Below are 20,023 nucleotides of genomic sequence, written 5' to 3'. Positions count from 1 at the left end.
AAACATATTTTTTCTTTTTAAAAACAACGTTATTAAATTGTAAATATAACTTTAAAAATTATGTTCATCCAACCTGCAATGACGTCATCTAATTTGCGCATGCGCACACCATGCACCCGCCATTTTAAGATCAGAAGCGCGTGCCTTAGTATCACTGCAGACAGAAGAGGGAGCGGGTTGATCGAAGTTGCCTGGGTTTGGTAAGTAACGTTTTCAAACTTTTTTTTGTCTTTTTACTTGACTTTAATCTTTTACAATTGTTTGACCTTGGTCCACAAAGTTACTAGCCTTAACAATGCCTCGTAGTTTTGTTTTTAGCCAGCAAATTAGTCATTTTGCATCATGCTTGAGTATAGCTAAGCTTTAGCTAGCTTGTTTTTCAGACTAATCCGTAGAGCAGAGCTAGATGCCGCGTTTTTGGCACTATAGTGATACTTTATCACCGCAAATGTAAAGGCAGCTCTCTTATAGCAGTAGGGCAGTTGACCGGGGCACAATCTGACACCCCCCCCCCCCCCCCCCCCCTCTTCTCGCTGGTTTCTCTAAACGAATACGCCACGTGAAGTTGACAAACTGCGCGCTCGGGTGCTGCATAGCGACGATATAATCACGCTCTCTGTGTAGAAAAACGTGGGAGGAAAGCAAGCGGGGGTGTGGGTGAGTTTCACTAACTTACATCCGCAGACGACGTGAACAGGGGCCTGTTGCACAAAAGTAGGATAAGGGATTAAGCCAGGATATCTTGGTGATCCTGGCTCAATTGATCCCCAATCCGGTTGCACTAAAGCTGGATAGGGGGCAGGAGGATATGTTATGGTATAAGTTACCATGGAGATTTATTCTGTGGAGCTAGCCTGCTCCAGACCAGGCTAAATTCCAGGATCTATTTAATCTCATCCCTAATGTCAGTCAGCTGTCGCCACAAATGGAAACCAATAGTTATTTCACTGCTCACTATACATTGTTATCACATATAACTAGACCCCCTGTCATTATTTGAACGTTTGTGATCATTAATTTCAATCATTTTGGATAAATAATGAGTTTTAGATGATGTTGCTATCATTAGATAATTTACAGTTTCCCATAGACTATAAGGCTATATATAAAATGATAGAATATTAGGGCCACAGAGGGAAAAAAAGACAAGTCATAATATTGTAACCAGTTGTTTTAAAGGAGGACAGTTGTTAAAATGACAGATGTGGGGCATTTCGTGAAATTGTCCTTCGGTATGGTTTCATAAACGAAGACATGCTGATGTGCCAGAATATGAAGTATCACATTTTCATAACTATCAAAACTGTAAAAAGAATATGTTGCTTTTCTGCAGAAAGAACCAGCCTCATAAATTTATGACTTTATCCTTTTTTCCTTAGTGGGCCCTAGTACTCTGTCATATAAAATAATACACATTCCATTAAAATATGAAAACACAATGTGTAACATTATGTTCCTTTATTGAATAAGGACAAAACAAAGCAGGTAAACTACACTCAAAAACGTTCACTTTGAATGAACATAAAAAACTTATGGAAATGATTTCCACATGATTAGACAACGTTACTTGAACAAAAATGAATCATATTGGTCCCACTCAATGTACTTAGGAGTCTTCTTGCAGGAAGTAAAGGTGTAACTTGTACTAAAGCTGAAAATGTGACCCCAGAAGGCTTTAAATCTTTGTGTAGAAGTGGCTGGAAGTTTTGTTAGACTGGACTGTGGCTTTTGAAGTATAAGTTAATGCTTCACTTTTGGCAAGTGTCTATTTTTTTAATAGTATTTTTGCATAGATATTTGAGTCTGTGATATAATAACTGGGTCAATGTTACACTAGGATGACTGGACAAACTATACTAGATTAAGTTTTATAGTGATACATTTATTTATTTTTCCTTTACAGACCACAAGCAATGTTCATCAGAAAAGGGAAGCAGTTCTCAGAGCACTTTGTTGGTACCTGGGGGAAGATGAGTCTAATTCATGAGTACAGGGGGGTATTCCAGGAAGCATGTTTAAACTAACCTGACTTTAAGCCTGAACTCTGGCTGAAATCCGCCTGAACTTGCTTACTCTGGGTATGTCGGTTCCAAAAGACCGGATATGAGTTGGCGTAATTACGCTCGACTTAGTATAACCCTGGGTTAATGCACGTGCACAGAAGGTACATAAAGACATTCTCAATAGATTGCCGATTTCCGGAGTCACCATGGAAACGCGCGGAGAACCAGAGAGAGCGCAATACTTTAGTGAGACGGAGTCTGAGATTTTAAAGACGGCGTAGGTAGATTATACGTCCATCAAAACAGTAACACGGCAGCATCCGCAAAAGAAAGAGAGTTTCTGCTTGTAGTAGAAGAACAAAGTATCTGCACAAGTTTCTGATCTTATTTCCATTTTCCTTGTGACGTGTATATATATATATAACTTATCCAATTTTGCTACCTTAAATGAAATACTTCTATTAGTAACAAATAATTGAGTTAAATTTAATCAACCTAATTTCTTACGTCTATAAAACTCAATAATTGTTTATACAACTCAAATTTATGTATTATCTAACTACATGTCATATTACTCCAATTCATTTAATATTTTTTCCATCTTAAATAATTATATTTCTTGATCTCTCATATGTCTAAGTATGAGCCGGCAGATATGTCCATTTTTATAATAATAAAAAGGACGGTAAAAAATGCACGCAGGGCTCGACATAGCCATTTGTCCGCTGGCCCGGTCCTGTTTTTCGAGCAGTGCGGACCACAAGACTTTACTTTTCACTTGTCCGCTCGGGCCACTAAAATATTTAACGGTTTATATATTCTTCACCTTTTTCAATAAAGTAAATTTTGCGAAAACGTGTAGATTTACCTCGTCTTCATAATTTAGTTTTTCTGCTAGTCCTGTGTTCAAACTTCAAGGGTTTCTATGGGAAACCTTTGATCACTTCTCCTTCTCTCCCGCCTGCGCGGGTGCTCGGCTTTCACTGCCGAGCACCACGCGGCACGCGCTCACTACTTTTTTTTTTCAAACTTTATTGAATGTAACGATTCAATACAAAACAATGTTAAACAGCAACAACGAAGGCACAAGCCAGTGGGTTATTATTACATTTGATTATAAATCCGACACCGTCACTGAAGAGAGACTGAAGCATGTCAGAGATGTGGAAGACATGGCAGGAATAGATAGGAATATGTTGGATGGAGTAATGGGTATAATTAGTAGTATGGACAGCAAGATATTTAATGAATGCATTGAAGATGAAACTGTATCCACTAAGCTTTAAGCTGAATGTCAAAGAATCAAAGGCAACTCCAAATACCGGAATCTCACACTCAAATGCAGTAGAATGTTAAACTACTTAATTTTGTTTTTCTTTACAACACTGTAAGCAGTAAGTATTTCTAGTTAGCTGAATGATCTCAGTTAGACCTGCACAATATGAGGAAAACTCGTGATATGCGATATCAGAGATTAAAATTGCGATAACGATATAATTTGCGGTATATAAACAAACAGCAAAATTACCAAATAACCATTCCCAGTTTAAAAATTATACTCCAAATGACCCACGTTGACATAGGTTACAAACATCTAACATAACAGGGCTCCATCTGATTGGTCAACAATGTGAAGGCGTCCATCCGATTGGTCAAATGCATTAAGGGATTTATTTGATTCGTTAAATGGTTCAAGCTGCCATTAGATTGTTTTAACACATTTAAGGTTTATGATTTATTGCGATATTTGCCGTTAAAAGCACCATGAAAACTTCTTAACTAGTGTTAACTACTACACTGCAGTGCTCTCTTCAAAACATCTAAAACAGACTAGAGCAGATTTAAGTTTGATATGGTCTATTTTCAGTCATTGAAAAGTGTAGAAATAAGTGATGTCACCAGAATGCACCAAATTGTACCATATTAAAAGTTTCCGGGGGGCCATGCCCCCAGACCCCCCTAAAGTTGCAAGCACCTGCGGAGCGGCGGGTCCCGCTATGCGCTGTGTCGGGCCAGTAACTTTCAGGCAGGGCCAGTAAGTTTCAAAAACTACTGGCCCTATGGGCCAGTGCAAATTTCTGGGCTATGTCAACCCCTGGCACGTAGTGCATAAATTCATTAAAGAATCATCCGTCATTATCATTACAGAAATACTCGGTAGGGGTGCTATATAAACTCATCATCCTCTCCTTCACTCTTACTCATGGTGCAGAGACTTAAGCACAGTATGAGAAAATAAATCAGCAAAACACGGCAAAACACAGTAAAACAGCCAAACAACTAAACACATTTGGTCAAAAACCCACACTTAAACCCAAATCCGTCCAGACAGGCAAAGGGAATGATATCCCAGAATCCTTTGCGGTGCCGATCTAACGGCAGCCCCAAAGTTACACCTACTTAATTGAATTAATTTGAATGAAAGTAAAATAACTGTCTGAAAGCTACGTGTTATTTTTAAGCTGACTTAAAAAAACAAATGATTTATCTTAACTGAAGCAAATAACTAAGTTAGATCAAAGTAAAAAAGTTAAATTTTCCAACATCCATATGTGGTCTTATCACCCTCTCACGGTGAAAAAAGTATTATCTGAGCTTCTTCATCCACTAAATCATCTTCAAATGGACACGGCATGCTGCTTCCCCTCTCTGTAAACAAACTAACCTTCAACTAAACCTGCTCCCGACCAGGTTATGTTCAGAGCATGAGTTGCCATGGCAACTTGACGTACCCTGAAACATACCTCCATTTCTGGAACCGAAAACTGAGGTTATCAACTTCCTTAGCCTCAAACTTACCGTGGGAGCTAGCATAACCTGCTTCCTGGAATACCCCCCTGGGTAAGCCTATAATCAAGATCTTCAGATTGTTTTTACTTTTATTTATTTAATTTTTTATTTTTCTGCATCTGTAAGTCCATGGTGAAGAGAAACTTGCCCCCTTTCCAAAGTCTTCTGCCACTTTTCCACAGTGGGGAAAAGTGAACCTTTTCCTGTATGTTAGGGATATTATTGTTTACATTTGTAAAGCACACTGTGAGATATTTATTTGGAAAACAAAGATGTGTATCACCCCAAAACAATTGCTTCCCAAATCTGAAATTGCTAAAGACGCACTAAATACGCCAAATATGACATTTACTGAGTTTCATTTTTTCTTCTTTTGGGTTTTCCTCTTCAGGGGTCGCCACAACCAATCAGTTTCCTCCATCTAACCCTTTTTTTTTTCTGCATCCTCTCCTCTAACAGCAGCTACCTTCATGTCTTTGATTTTCCTCTAGACCTCTGGCAGCTCTAGACTCAGCATCTTTCTACCTCTGGACATGCCCAAAACATCTGTCTGACTCTATCTGCAAAACCTCTGACAAGTACTGCCCCTCTGATGTGCTCATTCCTGATCCATCCAGGTCCCTCCCAAGGAGAACCTCAGCACCCTTCATCTCTGCTACATCCAGTTCTGCTGTCTCTAGACAAAACAAAACGCATACTTGCAGCTTAAGGAATATTTGAAAGATATGTTTATTTAACATTAGAAGTCGCATAGATAAAACATCTACATAACATTGCACACAGACACAGCCATATAATCTCTTGTTAGCAAATTTCCAAACAGTGAACATATATATAAGTCTAGAAGATGGATGCAAAAAGGGAGTACAGAGATCAGTATCAACTGCAAAAGTAAAACAGTGTAGAATTTAAAAAAAATTTAACAATAAATTCAAATGCATGTTTAAATTTTTCAAATTCTGGGCCCTCAATGATGACTGACCCATACACAGGGTCTTGGTTGTCCTGTGTTTCATTGGGAAGGACCAAGACAATCTTGAAGCGATTAGTTCAGTCCTCTTTCACTGCTTCTCGGCTGACATCCTGAGAAGAAAAAAAACTGTAATTAGAAATAATTAAGAATAGATCTCAAGAAAAACAAATGGCCAAGAGAGTAAAAAATGTTAAAATTAAAAGTATACTTAATTTAGTTTCATTTAAACAATAGTCATATGACAATTTATTTTTATTTCATGTCACACAACATTGTTCACAGGGGCTGACCCTGAGACAAAGACATGTTTGGGGGCCATACACGCCAAGAGTCAACACCCACAACCCTGGCCTGGGCACATAGTGGTGCAGAGCCCTCCAGTCACCAGGCTGGAGCTGTCAATGGGACAGCAACTGTGATGGTAAACCAGAACTATTCCCAGTGTGAAATGTCCCGATGGGAGGAAAAACACTGGAGCCAAAAAAAAAAACAAAAAAAGAAACGGAGATCAAATCAGGGGAAAAAAAGGTATAACTGAAATAAAATTATGCTCCTAAAATAACAGTAATAATTCATCAACAGCTAAAGATAATTTAAAAAGGGTAAGAGAATAAAATGCATATAAAAATCAGTTAAAAACCTAATAGAAAAAAATATGCACCTATTTTCTCTTTTAAAAAAATCACGTGTAAAGAATATTTTACCTTCAATAAAATATCACAAGTAAAAACCATATTACAAGGTTAGTCAATCATTGAAATATGGTCATGATGATCATAAGATACCTCATACTCTTTGATCATCTTCACTTCTCCACATCCATCTCATGTTGTGGCACCTGAAACATACCAATTAAAAATTTAGAATAAAACCAAACGACCACCCAACCAAATCTTGTGACAAATTGAACCTAATCATTTGGTCTTACGTTGTGTCAGCTGGGGGTGGGGGTCCAGATTAGCAGTCAGAATGTGCCATGCTCTTGAAAAACAAAGGTTGTTTTTCAACTCCTTATTAACTCATGGATGTAGATTGATATTTATTTATTTTTTATTACATATATTACAAATGATTTGAAAAGTTTTTTGTAATATTACCTGTATGGCCAGGTGTCCTGTAGTTGTACAAAGTAGTTGCTTATGGGCATTCAAAGTCTGATGCTCCTTCGGTTCTGACTTCCTATTAGACTCTAAAAGGAGAACAGAAATATGGCAAGCGGCAAAGACTCTCTTAACATGCATATGATTACTATGGCGCCATGGTCAAAAAACCGAAAGTTACTTGAGCGACGCTGACCCGCCCGCACAGTCCGCAGACGTCTGGGGTTTACCGTGTCAGCTCGGTGTTGCATTTGAAACGGGTCATTCAGTAAAAATGTTTTCATTTTGCAGGAAATACGAAGATGACGACGACAGCGATGAAGAGGAAGCTGCAAAGAGAAGACAGGTTTGACTTGAAGTGTTTGGATTCAGGAGTTAAAGAGAGTAAAGAGGTAAATAAATATTTCTCTGCGCCTCCTTCGCAGAGAGCGGCTTCTCCCAGCTACATCCAGGAGCAGCGGGAGCTGAAAGCCAGGTGAGCTGAAAGCTTCTACAGGCGTCCAGCGCTCCTGCTCACTCTTTATTGACAGAAGTCGACGCTGCTGACAAGGAGGATGAAGACGCAGGAGGAGAAGGTCGGATGGGAAGCCCCGTCTGTGAACGTCTCCCTGTGGCTGAAACAAAACCGAGCTGCGTTTGTTTCAGGATGAAGAGGAGGCAGACTTTGTGGAGTGGCTGAAAGGCCAGGCGGAGCTGGAGGGGGGAGAGGAGGTGAAGGACATGGTGAGTTTGATCAGGATGAAGAAACGCGCGGAGGACTCTGACTATCCAGCTCATGTTTGTGCTTTTTCTGTGGAGACAGAAGTACTTAAGAGACTACTGGAACAACACGCAGCTGGAGGAGAAGGAGCGCTTCCTCCGAGACTATGTGCTTAACAAGGGCTACCTGAACGAAGAGGATGATGATGAAGAGCGGTGTGTTCCACAGAAGAGCTCCTCTGTTTCGTTTTAGTTGGAGAAATGTCAGAACTTTTGGATTTATTCCTTTTTTTTAAATGATGTAATCTGGATGCCTTCAGGATCCCGACCTACGATGAGGTGGTTCAGGAGGACGTGGATGACTCTGAGGAGGAGGGCGAGTCTTTTCTGGAACGCCAGGAAGACTTTGAGAGAAGCTACAACTTCCGCTTCGAAGAGCCCGACTCGGAACGCGTGAAGACCTATCCCCGGAAAATTGCCACGGCCGTGCGCTCCAAGGACGACTCCAGGAAGCGCAAGAGAGAGGAAGTGAAAGAGAGGAAGCAAAAGGTTTGGAAGCGAGTCGATGGGAGTCTTCCAGAGTTGAAACCAAACCTCCTGGCTGATGGTGATGGTTGCAGGAGAAGGGGCAGAAGCGCAAGCAGCTGAAGAGGAACGAGATCATGGAGAAGCTGAAGCAGCTGCAGGAGCTGACGGGAAATGAGCAGCTGGCTTTCAGCCAGGAGGACCTGGAGGGAGACTTTGATCCGAAGCATCACGATCGGCTCATGCAGGTGAGCGGATGAGTCGATTGGAACCCCAATCCCTCTGTTAGCCTTTCAGTTACTGTAGAGTCTATTTGCAGAAATTCTTTGGCGATGAATACTACGGCGAGGAGGAAGAAGAGAAGCCGCAGTTTGAGGATGATGATGAAATGGAAGGTAAACCAATACAAGATCAGCATGCTGGAATTAGAGGTTCCTGCTGTGCTTGTGTGTGTCTTTCCATAGTTTTACTGCTGTTTTACAGTCAAATGTGTCTGATTTATTGTAGTTTGTGATTCAGATTAAAGAAAATCGATGTTTCTCACGTAAAACAAAACAAAAATCAATTCTAAATCGGATTCATGTTTTGTTTTTACCTCAGATCGCTGGAATTGGGACACTTGGACTGGAGAAGACCAAGAGGAGGACTATGCAGAGGAAGACTACAACGGGGAGGCGTCTGGACCTCACTGTGATGACGAAGACTTTATTGTGAGTCAGCGTTTCTCATCAATGCAGAGATGGGCTGGCAGTGGTGTTTCATGCACCCCAGCCAACACTCTGCATCCAAGAAGATTAAGAAGAAGGAGAGGAAAATGAAGATGGAGGATCTGCCAGCTTTGTGTGGATCTTCCCCCTTCTTCAGGAGGGCTTTGATGGTCCTCACAGCCCTTTCTGCTTCCCCGTTGCTTTGAGGGTAGTGGGCACTCAAGGTCACATGTCACACTCCGTTGCGCTTTCCCAACATTACTGAGGCACCATCGGAGGTCAGCATCACCATTCTCTGCATATCCAGCCCATGCTTGGTGTAAAACTGACGTATTGCTTGTACAATATCCTGAGCGGTGCATGATCTCAGCTGGATTAAGCCAGCAAACACAGTTGCATGGTTGACGCTGTTTTCCTCTCTGTATTTAATATACAGGACCAGCATTTTGTGTACTGTTATGTCTGTGCTCTCATCTACAATCAGGGTGTGCCAAGGAGCATTTTTTATTTTACACATCGTCTCATTCTGCACTGTTTGATTGATGGAATTCACAAACTCAAAGGCATAATTTTTGCTTCGCCAGCTTTCTGGTAGACTCACATACTTTGCCATGTGATCATGAATTTGTTGAACTGACAGCATGGAGGCGTTCATGTTGATGGCTAGCAGAATATTGTCAATGAGAATTTTAACTTGCTCGGGGTTGGATTTATTTATGAGTGACAGCTCGATCCTCTGCTCTCTGTTTTTGGAGCTCTCCCCCAACAACGTGCCGATCCCCATTCCCAGCTTACATCTTTTTACAATTTCCACTGCTTTCAAATGACTTTTGTGCTGAATGTGACGCTTGAGATAATCTAGCTTCCATGTCGTCCACACTTTTCCCTCCGAAAACTCGCTTGCTATTTTGGCTTCGCAGCACGTCTTGCAGAGCAAGCCTTTCTCGCTCGAAAACGAAAAAATGTCACCCAGTTTCACAGCCTTTCCTTCTATTTGTACATACTCCGACAGCCATTCTATCTTAAAAGAATCACATGTCTTTTTTACTTTGGCTCGGTGAGAGGACGTGCCGCTGATCGTTCGTTTTGCCATCGTTATAAAGGGTCGACGTAAACGGTACTCACTCACGTGTCTTCCCTCCAAAACACTGGTCGCGGCATGAAAGGAGGCTGTCAGTGACGTTGTTTACCTGCGTCATTACGTACGTGAACCGCATAATAGGCTGGAGCAGTTAGTCACCAGTCACATTCACTGACTCACATTGAAAAATAGCTCCAAATAAATTTTTATGTATTTATTTTATTACGAATTCAAGTTTTCATGTCCTGTAGCTTAGAGGGAGCAGTGGATAACCATTAAGGCACGTGCCGGTACCAGCGGATCATCATAAGACATGCCGTGAGGGCGGCCCCCGCCAGGCAGGTCATCACCAGCCCTCTGACAACTGTTGTAGCCGGACGGATGGGATTCTAGAGACAAAAAAAAGCAATCAGGCATCAATTTTAATAGCAGAAGAGGACTGACTACTGCTAGACACTTACGTTCGGCGGCTCCTCACGATAGGTCGTGTAAGTAAGTCTAAACAAAGTGGACAATGAAGTTATCAGTTAATACAAAATAGTCATTCCAAAATGATTCACCAGAACAGGGCAGAGGCTTGTGACACATCTGATGTTGTTCACGCCCTAATGAATCAGTGAAAATGAAGACACAACAAGGACAAACAATGTTTGGAGATATGTTTGTATAGATTATAGAAAACAATAAGTAAAGATATGGAAGCGATTGTAAGGTAAAGTCAAAACCAGAAATGCTTTTTCCTTTTCAAAATGAAGCTGCATTTTTGACTCAAAATTAAAATGATAAAGTAATCCGCCAAAATGCTTTTTCATTTCCTTCCTTAACACTGCTTATTCTGTCACTTAATTAAAATGATAATGAAAATAGTATTTGACATTTCATTTTCAAAATGTTCCATGCTAAATCTTCTTACTCTATTGGCTTTTCCCATCAGGGGTCGCCACAGTGAACATGGTAAACTTGGCAATGTTTTACGCCGGATGCCCTTCCTGACGCAACCTTCTCAAAGCAACCGGGCTTGGGACCGGCACAGAAGTAGAGAAGGGAACAGGGAGCAGCCCGGATTCGAACCCTGGTTTCACGGACGGAAGGCGCCGCAAACCAACACAAGCAAAAGCGGCTCCCGCAAAATGTTCTCTGCTAAATGTGTAGCATAATTCATTTAGAAATGTCTAAGTTGACGATTAAAATGGATTATTAGAAATGCTTTTTAATTTTCAGGCAGTCTACTTACTGAACAGAGAGCTGGGACGCCACTTGTGGCTCCTCCAGGCGCCTGGAGTTTGATGGTTGTGGAGCCACTTGTGGCTCCTCCAGGCGCCTGGAGTTTGATGTTTCTGGGGGGCAGCTGCCTGTGTTTGATTCTGAAAGACAAAAATCTAGATGTCATTTTTTCATACTCTGGCAAGGATGGTGGATGCAAAAGTATTATAACAATCCAGCCTAACCAACACTTGAGCGGGGAAGCAACAGCTGAGCTGCTCATGAAGAGGCTTCTTTGGAGAGCTAATTGTGCTCCATACACTGCACAATCCCGGTCAGTCTCAGGCAGGATTGATCAGAAAGAGAGACAATATCTCCTTTAGAGCAAAAAGCTTATTTAGTTTATTTATTAAGTTTATTCCAGCACACTCAAACAGCCAAAACAGCATGGAGGTTAGTTCAACTTCCAGCCATCTAAACTCAAGGTTTCACCCCAAAACTCTTCACTTCCCATGAGCCTTAGGCGCTGGAGGCGGGGATAACCCCCTGGTCGCTACACTGCCGCCACCTAAGAGGGTTAAGTGTCCCTACAACCCTCACATAACTGCAGAACAGCCCCATCAGCGTGTTACCTTTCAGCCTCAGGCTTCAAACCGCTGTTATTTCCGGTCCGGTCCCGGTCAGGACGCAAACGGTAACTAATGAAGCGGGACACCGTTGCTCTGGAACAGGCTAGAAGCCGTTTATTTCTTTGCTTGGATCAAACTGTTAGTAAAGCACAATGTCTGCAAACACTTCCTCGTTCAAAACTCAGAGAGAGCACATAAGCTGGCCGAGCAGCCCCCTTTTTCCTCTCCTGCCTCATCCTGGAGCAACCAAGCACCCAAGGCAACGCCTCCTTCCATCACTTGTGTTGCCTCCATGACAACCGCATTGATTCACAAAATAGAAACACAACAAAAAGGGGAGGGTTTCGCCATGCTAAACGTTTGCCGTTTGGACCAACACGCATCTTCTAAATGTGCTTTTATTACTGTTATGATTATTATTAAGGGCCTGCTCGCTCATAATTTTTTTAATCCGTGCGGTCAGTGCTCAGGTCCGCGGAAGGCGGAAATGCTGCTACGTTACGTTGTCCTCAGAACGTCTATGTTTGATAGTTTCAGCATTGTAAAGTATAAATGCAAAAATCGGATACGGGTCACTTTTAAAAGATAATGTAAGCGGGTCATCAAAAAAATCGGATATTGTCAGAAAATCAGTCAGAAAATCGAATTTGGGCATCAAGACCTGCAGGGTAAATGCAGCCCTAGTCTCGCGGCTTTTCCTCCCGGCTCCTGCCACGCCCACTGTTCACCGTAATCAACAGAGCAATTTAGCATCTAATAGAACATCAACAAAGCAACAGAACCCGGTGATACTACAATATGTTACTTACCATGGGAGCTAGCATAACCTGCTTTCTGGAATACCCCCCAGGCCAAATTCACGCACTTTTTGCTCATTATTTTTTAAGGTACCCATTCTATCGTCCAATCAGAAACAGACCATCATCTTCCACAACATAAATGTGTTCTGCTTACCCATGTCGATCCTGGTACCTGCGATCCCTGCTCACTCGACCCTGCTATGTCAGTTTTGATCAGTTAAGAATTTTTCATGTAAAAAAACAGCAACGGTTGCTAAGGACTTTCTGGAACCTGCCTGGTGTGTTCCTAGTTCTTCATGATGCTCTCTCTGAGACACATATCAGGTGTATTGATACGGAGACCTTGGTGGATTCTATTTATCCTCATTAGTCATTTAGGTCAAACTTTGGATCATTCAGAGATCCTCACTTGAACACGAGGAGAGACTTTGCTGCACTGACAGTAAATGGGGCTGAATAATTTTGTCCAACATTTCCGGTTTTTAGTTGTTAAACAAGTTTGAAACATCCAATAAATTTTATTACACTTCAGTATTGTGTCCCACTTGATGTTGATTCTTCACAAAAAATGACAGCTTTATATCTTTGTGTTTGAAGCCTGAAATGTGGCAAAATGTTGAAAGGTTCGGGGGGGGGGGGGGGGGGGGGGTAAATACTTTCACAGGCTCTGTACATGATGTCCTTTTTTTGTACCTGGTGTTGAGGTGAACAGGGGTTCCATATGATTTTCTATGATCTTTTCATTATGCATTACAGGGGTTCTATTATATTGTCTATGTTTTTGTTATTATGCATTTAATGGATTCTATATATGCATGTATATTGTACTGCAGAAATATGCTTGGTTCCTGCCCTCAGTAACAGATAATATGTGCCGAGGTCACCAGCATAGCCGGCCCTCCCTATACGCAAATTACGCAGCCGCGTAGGGCCCCCGTCACCACCAGGGCCCCGAAGTGGCGACAAAAATAAAAAAAGACCCAAATCTGGCAACCCATTTCATAGCTCTGAATGTTGTGCAAAAGAAAGTGGCCTGCACTTTAATGATCCACCTTGTCAACACACCTGAACCAATCTGGCAACCCAATTAATGACGTTACGCCATTCTTAGCAACGATTGGTCAACATCATTGCATCTAAGCCTGGCATAGTGTGCATTTACTAGCCCATTTTGTTTCAATAAAGCTGGGGAAAAGAAAAAAACGACTGCATTTTGTCACACTGATCAAAGCGACAACAAGAGAACTTCATGCCAAAGATACTTTATCATCAGGAGCTGGAAAAAGAGGAAGAACTTCAACATCAGTCACAAGGTAAGTTTGGAGGATGTTGGGGCCGTATTTTTACATTATCCAGTATTTCTGTGCATTCGCGAATCATTTACGTAAAATGCTAATCGATCTGAGGTGAAGATTGCACATAAACGATCCCGTTTGTCGTAATTTCCAATGGAAAACTCTAAAATAATTCTGTTACCCAAGTTTCCAAAATGAGGTCGGACATGACTTTCCAAAACGGCGAAGAGGAGTAAATAATGACAACGGTGATGATGGCTGAAAAAGGTTTTAACTCACGTTATCTTATTGTTTGTTTTTCTAACACACATTCATGCGTTCTGCATTTTCCGGTTTCAGTAAAAAAACTGCTGTTTATCTGTTATAGACAGTCAGGTAGTCTGACTTTTTCAATAATGTGTCTTAAAATCTTGCATTGGCATGGATTATGGAGAATCAAAACTGCCAAATAAGAAATAAAGGTTCTGTTAGGAATAGTTAGGAACTGCCTTTAACTCTTATTACACTAATGGTTTAAACTTAATTCACTGAGCATGTATTGTCATCTCAAAATTATATTGCATCCTAAGACAGCACAACCAAGCTATTGTCCTCACAGTTTCTTCTCATCCTCCCTTTTTCTGTGAATGTTTTCTGCTGAGCGGGCCTCAGACTTATCTTCACTTTAGCCTTGGAGCTTCCCTCCAGCAGTAACCTGTGGGCGTGATTTTCACACGAAGATCCTCAGACCATCTTCTGAATATGCAAATGCAGGGTTTTTATACCAAAGCCCATCCCTGAGCTCGTTGGTTCGGACTTTGAATGTACCATGTACTTCTGTCTGTCCCCTTCGTGTTTGTGCGAAGTAAAACCTCCACAAAAGCTAAGTAACTGTCTCTGAGTCATTATTCATTATTTCTGTGTGCTGGAAACTGACGGGGTAACGAACTAAAATTTTATACAGTCCTTTCTAGAAAATCCAGTTTCCTCACATTTGGTCCTTTCGAGCTGGCCGGCGCGCGCCCTGGACATCGCTGGAACCCCTGGGGGGGGGGGTTGCCCGAAAACCATGCATGGTCTGAGATCACAGTCTCAGTATTGACACATCCGCCTTCAGGATCAGCGGCCCTCGCCCTTTGGATCCGGCGATGCCCCCGACGTCGTGTCGGACCCTCATCAAATAACGGGGTTCATTGCTTGAAGTGAGTACGCCACACAGAAAGTCTGTCCTCTCTTTACTTGCTAAGGTTTTATGTTGACTGTGTCTGTGTCTTGTGTGTGGGCGCATCATCTTTTGGGGAAGAACAGAGAGAACCGCGTGCAGTAACAGTGCTGCGCGTGCACGCTGACCACAGGAGCGCTTGCGGTCAGCCTGCTGCGGGTGCATGTGTCCTCCTTCACGGGTGATGACAGGGAGAAGTGTGTAGCTTAGGAACAGATTCGGTTACGTCGCAGGCTGTGTGCGCGACTTAGGGAAAGGTTCGGTTGAAACGCGTCGATGACTGTGTGTTCCGACGCAGGGAAAGGTTCGGTTGAAACGCGTCGATGACTCTGTGAACCGACGTTTGGGAATAAACGAAGCTCCGGGGAATTCATGTGTGTGTAACGTTTTTTATGTCTCTGTCTGTGTCTGACTGTGCTTTCTGCGACGGCTTCTGTGGGGTGTGCTCGCTTTTATTAATGCCTCATGATTGCTTTGTTTAATGCCTCGTTCTAAAACAAAATAGTGACTCAGTTGACAAATAATTAGGTTTCTTTTCTGATTCTCCAAGCTTTTTCTGCTGATTAGATTCAGCGCTGGAGAATCCATAAAACGGGTTACATGGGTGGGGCTCATTCACAAAATCTCACTAAAAAGAAAGACGGCACATTGATCAGGTCCAGAAAACTTTTCATACAGTTTGGAAGTATGTGGAAAGTCAGGAGCAGACATTAATCAAGTATTTGGATAAATGGGTTAAAGATTATGGATTTCATAGAAAGTTAAGCAGATCAGAGTGCAGGACAGAGCAGTAGGAGGGGGAACAGCTTCATAGATCAGAGTGCGCGTGCCTCTGATCTGCAGACAGGCTGATGAGGACTCGCAGAAAGGAGGGGTGATTTCTCCGTTGTAAGCAGATATAACAGCTTTCTCTGCTCTCCGAATAATGATAGGATGTGTTTTACTGTGTTTTACTGTGTTTTACTGTGTATTTTAGTGTGTATTTTAATGTTTAGGACATGGACTAAGGTAGATGTTCAGAAAAAAGCTATAGACATTATCATTTCTTACAAAGCAGTAGTGGATCATTTTGTGCAGGACACACCTCCCTCATGAATAAACATGCCGATTTCTCTTTTTTAGTTCACTTTCCCCTGTTCATAAAAAGTTTGATTGCAGCCTTCTGACCCCACTTCTCAGGTCCCTGCATTTTTTCTGCTTGTAAATCAGGATTGACCCCTTAAAAGCATTCCTAAGGATCTCTGGTTCACTAACTCGCCTCACATTTTTTTTTTAATGGACATGTCTGCTAATCTTTCTAAGTTTCAACTCTCAGGACAATAAGTGCGGTAAAACTAAACTCCAGCTGGCCCAAGCACAGGTTAAAATTTTCGGGACATTTAGTTTCTGTTTCTAGCGAAATTATTTCTCTCCCTGGACCTCACCACCTTATGACCTGATCAGCCCCCCACCCTCACTCACTCGCTGTAAGCTGCAGCTGCTTGAGCGGCTGATAGTTGAAACAATGTCACCTGTGATTCTCTTGTGCGAATTCTCCAGAATCACATGCAGTATGCTCCACTCCCTTCCGTCCAAGCATTAGCATTAGTCAAACTGTTATCAGCCTGTTCATGCTGCTGTTGAAATGAGACGCAGTTCTTGTCTGTTTCACTTTCGATGTGTTTTTTTTTCACAATTTTTATTTTTTAATTTTTATTTCTTTTATTTTTTTTTCCTGATTTTTTTTTTTCTCTACTCTCATGCCTGGCTCTACTGACACCATTGATGATTTACATGATTGTTTGAAGAAAGCTTTGAGAACAAAGGAACGCATTGAGTCTGCCTCCAGCTCTCTCCTCCCCACAGACTCTGAATCCCGACCAGAAGGCCCCTGTCGGTGACCTGCTTTACCCTGAAGACCATTTAACGGACTGATTGGTCACACCTGAGGTGGACAGGACCCTTCAAGGTTCTCCTCACCATGCCAACCGCAGTACACATTGCTGACTGACCCTCCTGGATTCACGTAAGCCACTGTAAATTGCTGAGAGCCTACAAGACTGACATTTTGAGACGCACCCCTGGTTGAAGTCCAACTACGGAGCCGCCGCAGTGTGACACTACTCCTGGCGAGGGGCGCTCCCTGGTGTGTTTCCTCTAGCACTGCTCTCTTCCAGCTACAGTGAGCTTCGAACCAGCTAACATGGGTCCAGCTGTTGCTCGTGGTTTCATCTTGTACTTTTATTCCCTCTTCCTCTGGAGATCTCACTCACATCATCAGTGAGGTCAAGGCCCTTAAATCACACATTTCTTCTCAGATGACTGATGCCTACTGGTCTGGGTCCCCACTTTATTGGTTTACTTCTGGTGGAGTGTACTGATAAAACTAGTCACTCCGCTTCTCTGTGTCTTGTTTTTATTTTTTATTTTCGTCACCTGTTTGATTCCATGTGTCAAATGAATGATCGCTGTCAGGCCGACTCTATCAGCATTATGCCTACAATTAACCTGATTCGCATCCGCTCGTGGTTGAAACTGGTCTTTACAGATTTATTTTATTGTTTTTCTTTTGTTTGATTTGATTTTCTTTATTTTTCTTTATTTCTTAATTTGTTTCTTGTTCTATGTAACTTTAATTAATGATTTTGTGCCGAGGTTTGGACTGGTGATGCATGCGTATCCTAACGGATGACTGCTGAAGGGCACAGAGTCGTTGATGAGTTTTGCCCTCCCTGACTGCTCAATGAAAGTTTCACACAGATGGTATAAGTTTAGCCCTGGAGGTTTTCGCATCAACACTCATGTATCACCTACCACCTCTGATGTGCTCATTTATTCACGTTGATTTTATGTTTTCTTTTGTATTTACATGTACCTCTAAACTTTTGTTTTCGATGCAGAGCCGATATGCTGCCTATACTGAAAATATTTGTGAAATGGTATTTGGTTGATGATGACAGGAGTTCTGCTGTCTTTACACATATAATTTTGATATGACAAACAGGGGGGTATGTTAGGAATAGTTAGGAACTGCCTTTAACTTTTATTACACTAATGGTTTAAACTTAATTCACTGAGCATGTATTGTCATCTCAAAATTATATTGCATCCTAAGACAGCACAACCAAGCTATTGTCCTCACAGTTTCTTCTCATCCTCCCTTTTTCTGTGCATGTTATCTGCTGACCAGGCCTCAGACTTATCTTCACTTTAGCCTTGGAGCTTCCCTCCAGCAGTAACCTGTGGGCGTGATTTTCACACGAAGATCCTCAGACCATCTTCTGAATATGCAAATGCAGGGTTTTTATACCAAAGCCCATCCCTGAGCTCGTTGGTTCGGACTTTGAATGTACCATGTACTTCTGTCTGTCCCCTTCGTGTTTGTGCGAAGTAAAACCTCCACAAAAGATAAGTAACTGTCTCTGAGTCATTATTCATTATTTCTGTGTGCTGGAAACTGACGGGGTAACGAACTAAAATTTTATACAGTCCTTTCTAGAAAATCCAGTTTCCTCACAGGTTCTCATTTATAAATGACAAACAAATTAAATGTACTGATTTTAAAATTATGAACATACAAAATAATAGGTAAAGAAGTGTATAAATGCTTATATTTCCATTTATACTGAAATTAGTGTTCACATTAATTATTTATAAATGGGTACAATTATTTTTTTATTTGTATTTGGCAGTTTTGGTTTTACATAATGATGATGTTTTTCACAGTTTCTTCTGCTCTCAAAAAGTATCAAATAGTGCTGGAGGTTGTGCAGCGTCCACATCCCAAGATGTTCCTGACATCACTGAAGACGTCATCTCAGGTCATTTTAACCGCATGTAAATTAATTAAAACAACAGTTTCTGCATAACCCCTTTTTCATAAACAGCAGCTGAAGAGTATGGAATCCCGAGTTGTTCATATTTAAATAAATAAATATGATCTTGTGCAAATACACAATCAAACAATAAATCTCTCATAAATATATAAAAGGATCATGAAATTGTGAAAAAACCTGCACATAGATTTTAAATGAGCCACTAAACTATTATTAGTATTCTGCTGTAGTTATTTTATTAGCTTTATCATTGATTATTGTACAATAATGATTCTTGTTTTTTATCTGCAGAAGAAACTCCTGTCACCACATCTACTGTTGAAATGGACAACGTTGATGCTGCTGCTGGTATGTTCAAATCCACCCAATATGGAACCTAAATCAAACTAATTGTTTCATTACTACTTGAAAAATAGTCATACATTTGCACACACACACAGTGAAGGCACTTCTTTCCAACATTCTGCTACCAGCATCACAGCAACTGTTCTGTAGATTTGATTGGACTGTTGGACTGATTGGACTTTTCACTGTTTGCTGTTGAAGTTCTGTCTCTGATGTTCCAGAGGCTCCAAGAGAGGCGTGTCTGGAAGAGGAACCAACTGGATCCAAAATTCCTCCAACCTCAAATCCAATTGGTCCAGCTGAATGGCCAACCGCACTCTCTGATCCAGTAAGAATGGATTTGGTGCAAAGAGGTCCTTTTCATACTGATAAAGACTTTGACTTTCCAGAAACCCCCTCATTGAGCTGCTGTGTTCTTTATTTTGGATTGTTTCATCGTTATTTGATTTTCTATTAAGTTGCTGTTTTTAATAAGTTGGAGTTTTGGGAATGTCATTTGCTAAGTGCCTAATGTTACATTAAAAAAAAATATATACATTTGTCATTCATGTTTTTTTTTTTTCACTTTTAAAATTGGTTTTCCAACACTAAATGTGCATCCAACATTCAGTCAGTATACTGTGTTCAATTCTTCAGCAGCAACAATAATCCATTCACAAAATCTATTAATAGAGAGATCTCAGTTATATTACAACAACAGTTGCGTTTTGTTGGTGCTGCTGATCAGTTGGAGGGCCCACAAATAAAATTTCGCTTAGGGCCCCCGGAAGACCAGGGCCGGCCCTGATGTTCAGTAATAATGTGGCATTAATTAAATGTTTCATGTGCTTCACTAAATTGAAGCCACTCTGAGAAGC

At 41.4% G+C, this 20,023-nt stretch overlaps 1 long non-coding RNA gene and 1 pseudogene across 3 annotated transcripts; one reads left to right on the top strand and one right to left on the bottom strand.

Moving 5' to 3' along the window:
- The first annotated feature begins 74 nt into the window (after nucleotides 1-74).
- LOC144994216 (protein KRI1 homolog) lies at nucleotides 75-19,703 on the top strand (annotated as a pseudogene). The gene is made up of 12 exons (XR_013657650.1): nucleotides 75-200; nucleotides 7,158-7,212; nucleotides 7,292-7,441; nucleotides 7,512-7,589; nucleotides 7,669-7,781; nucleotides 7,886-8,114; nucleotides 8,186-8,338; nucleotides 8,410-8,485; nucleotides 8,691-13,823; nucleotides 18,732-18,806; nucleotides 19,113-19,169; nucleotides 19,388-19,703. The product of XR_013657650.1 is annotated as a protein KRI1 homolog (transcript).
- Nucleotides 5,499-11,244, bottom strand: LOC110015521 (uncharacterized). Of its 2 annotated transcripts, XR_002873756.2 has the most exons (5): nucleotides 11,113-11,244; nucleotides 6,864-10,376; nucleotides 6,695-6,747; nucleotides 6,552-6,604; nucleotides 5,499-5,876 (listed from the first exon to the last, which is right to left on the bottom strand). It is a non-coding gene; the product is annotated as an uncharacterized LOC110015521 (long non-coding RNA). The 2 variants fall into 2 exon arrangements; XR_013657656.1 differs by having other exon boundaries at nucleotides 5,499-6,604.
- Nucleotides 19,704-20,023: the final 320 nt, after the last annotated feature.

This window comes from Oryzias latipes, chromosome 8, assembly GCF_053564925.1.
Source record: "Oryzias latipes strain Hd-rR chromosome 8, Olatipes_Hd-rR_3.1".
NCBI lineage: Eukaryota > Metazoa > Chordata > Actinopteri > Beloniformes > Adrianichthyidae > Oryzias > Oryzias latipes.
This window is presented reverse-complemented; position numbering and strand designations above follow the sequence as displayed.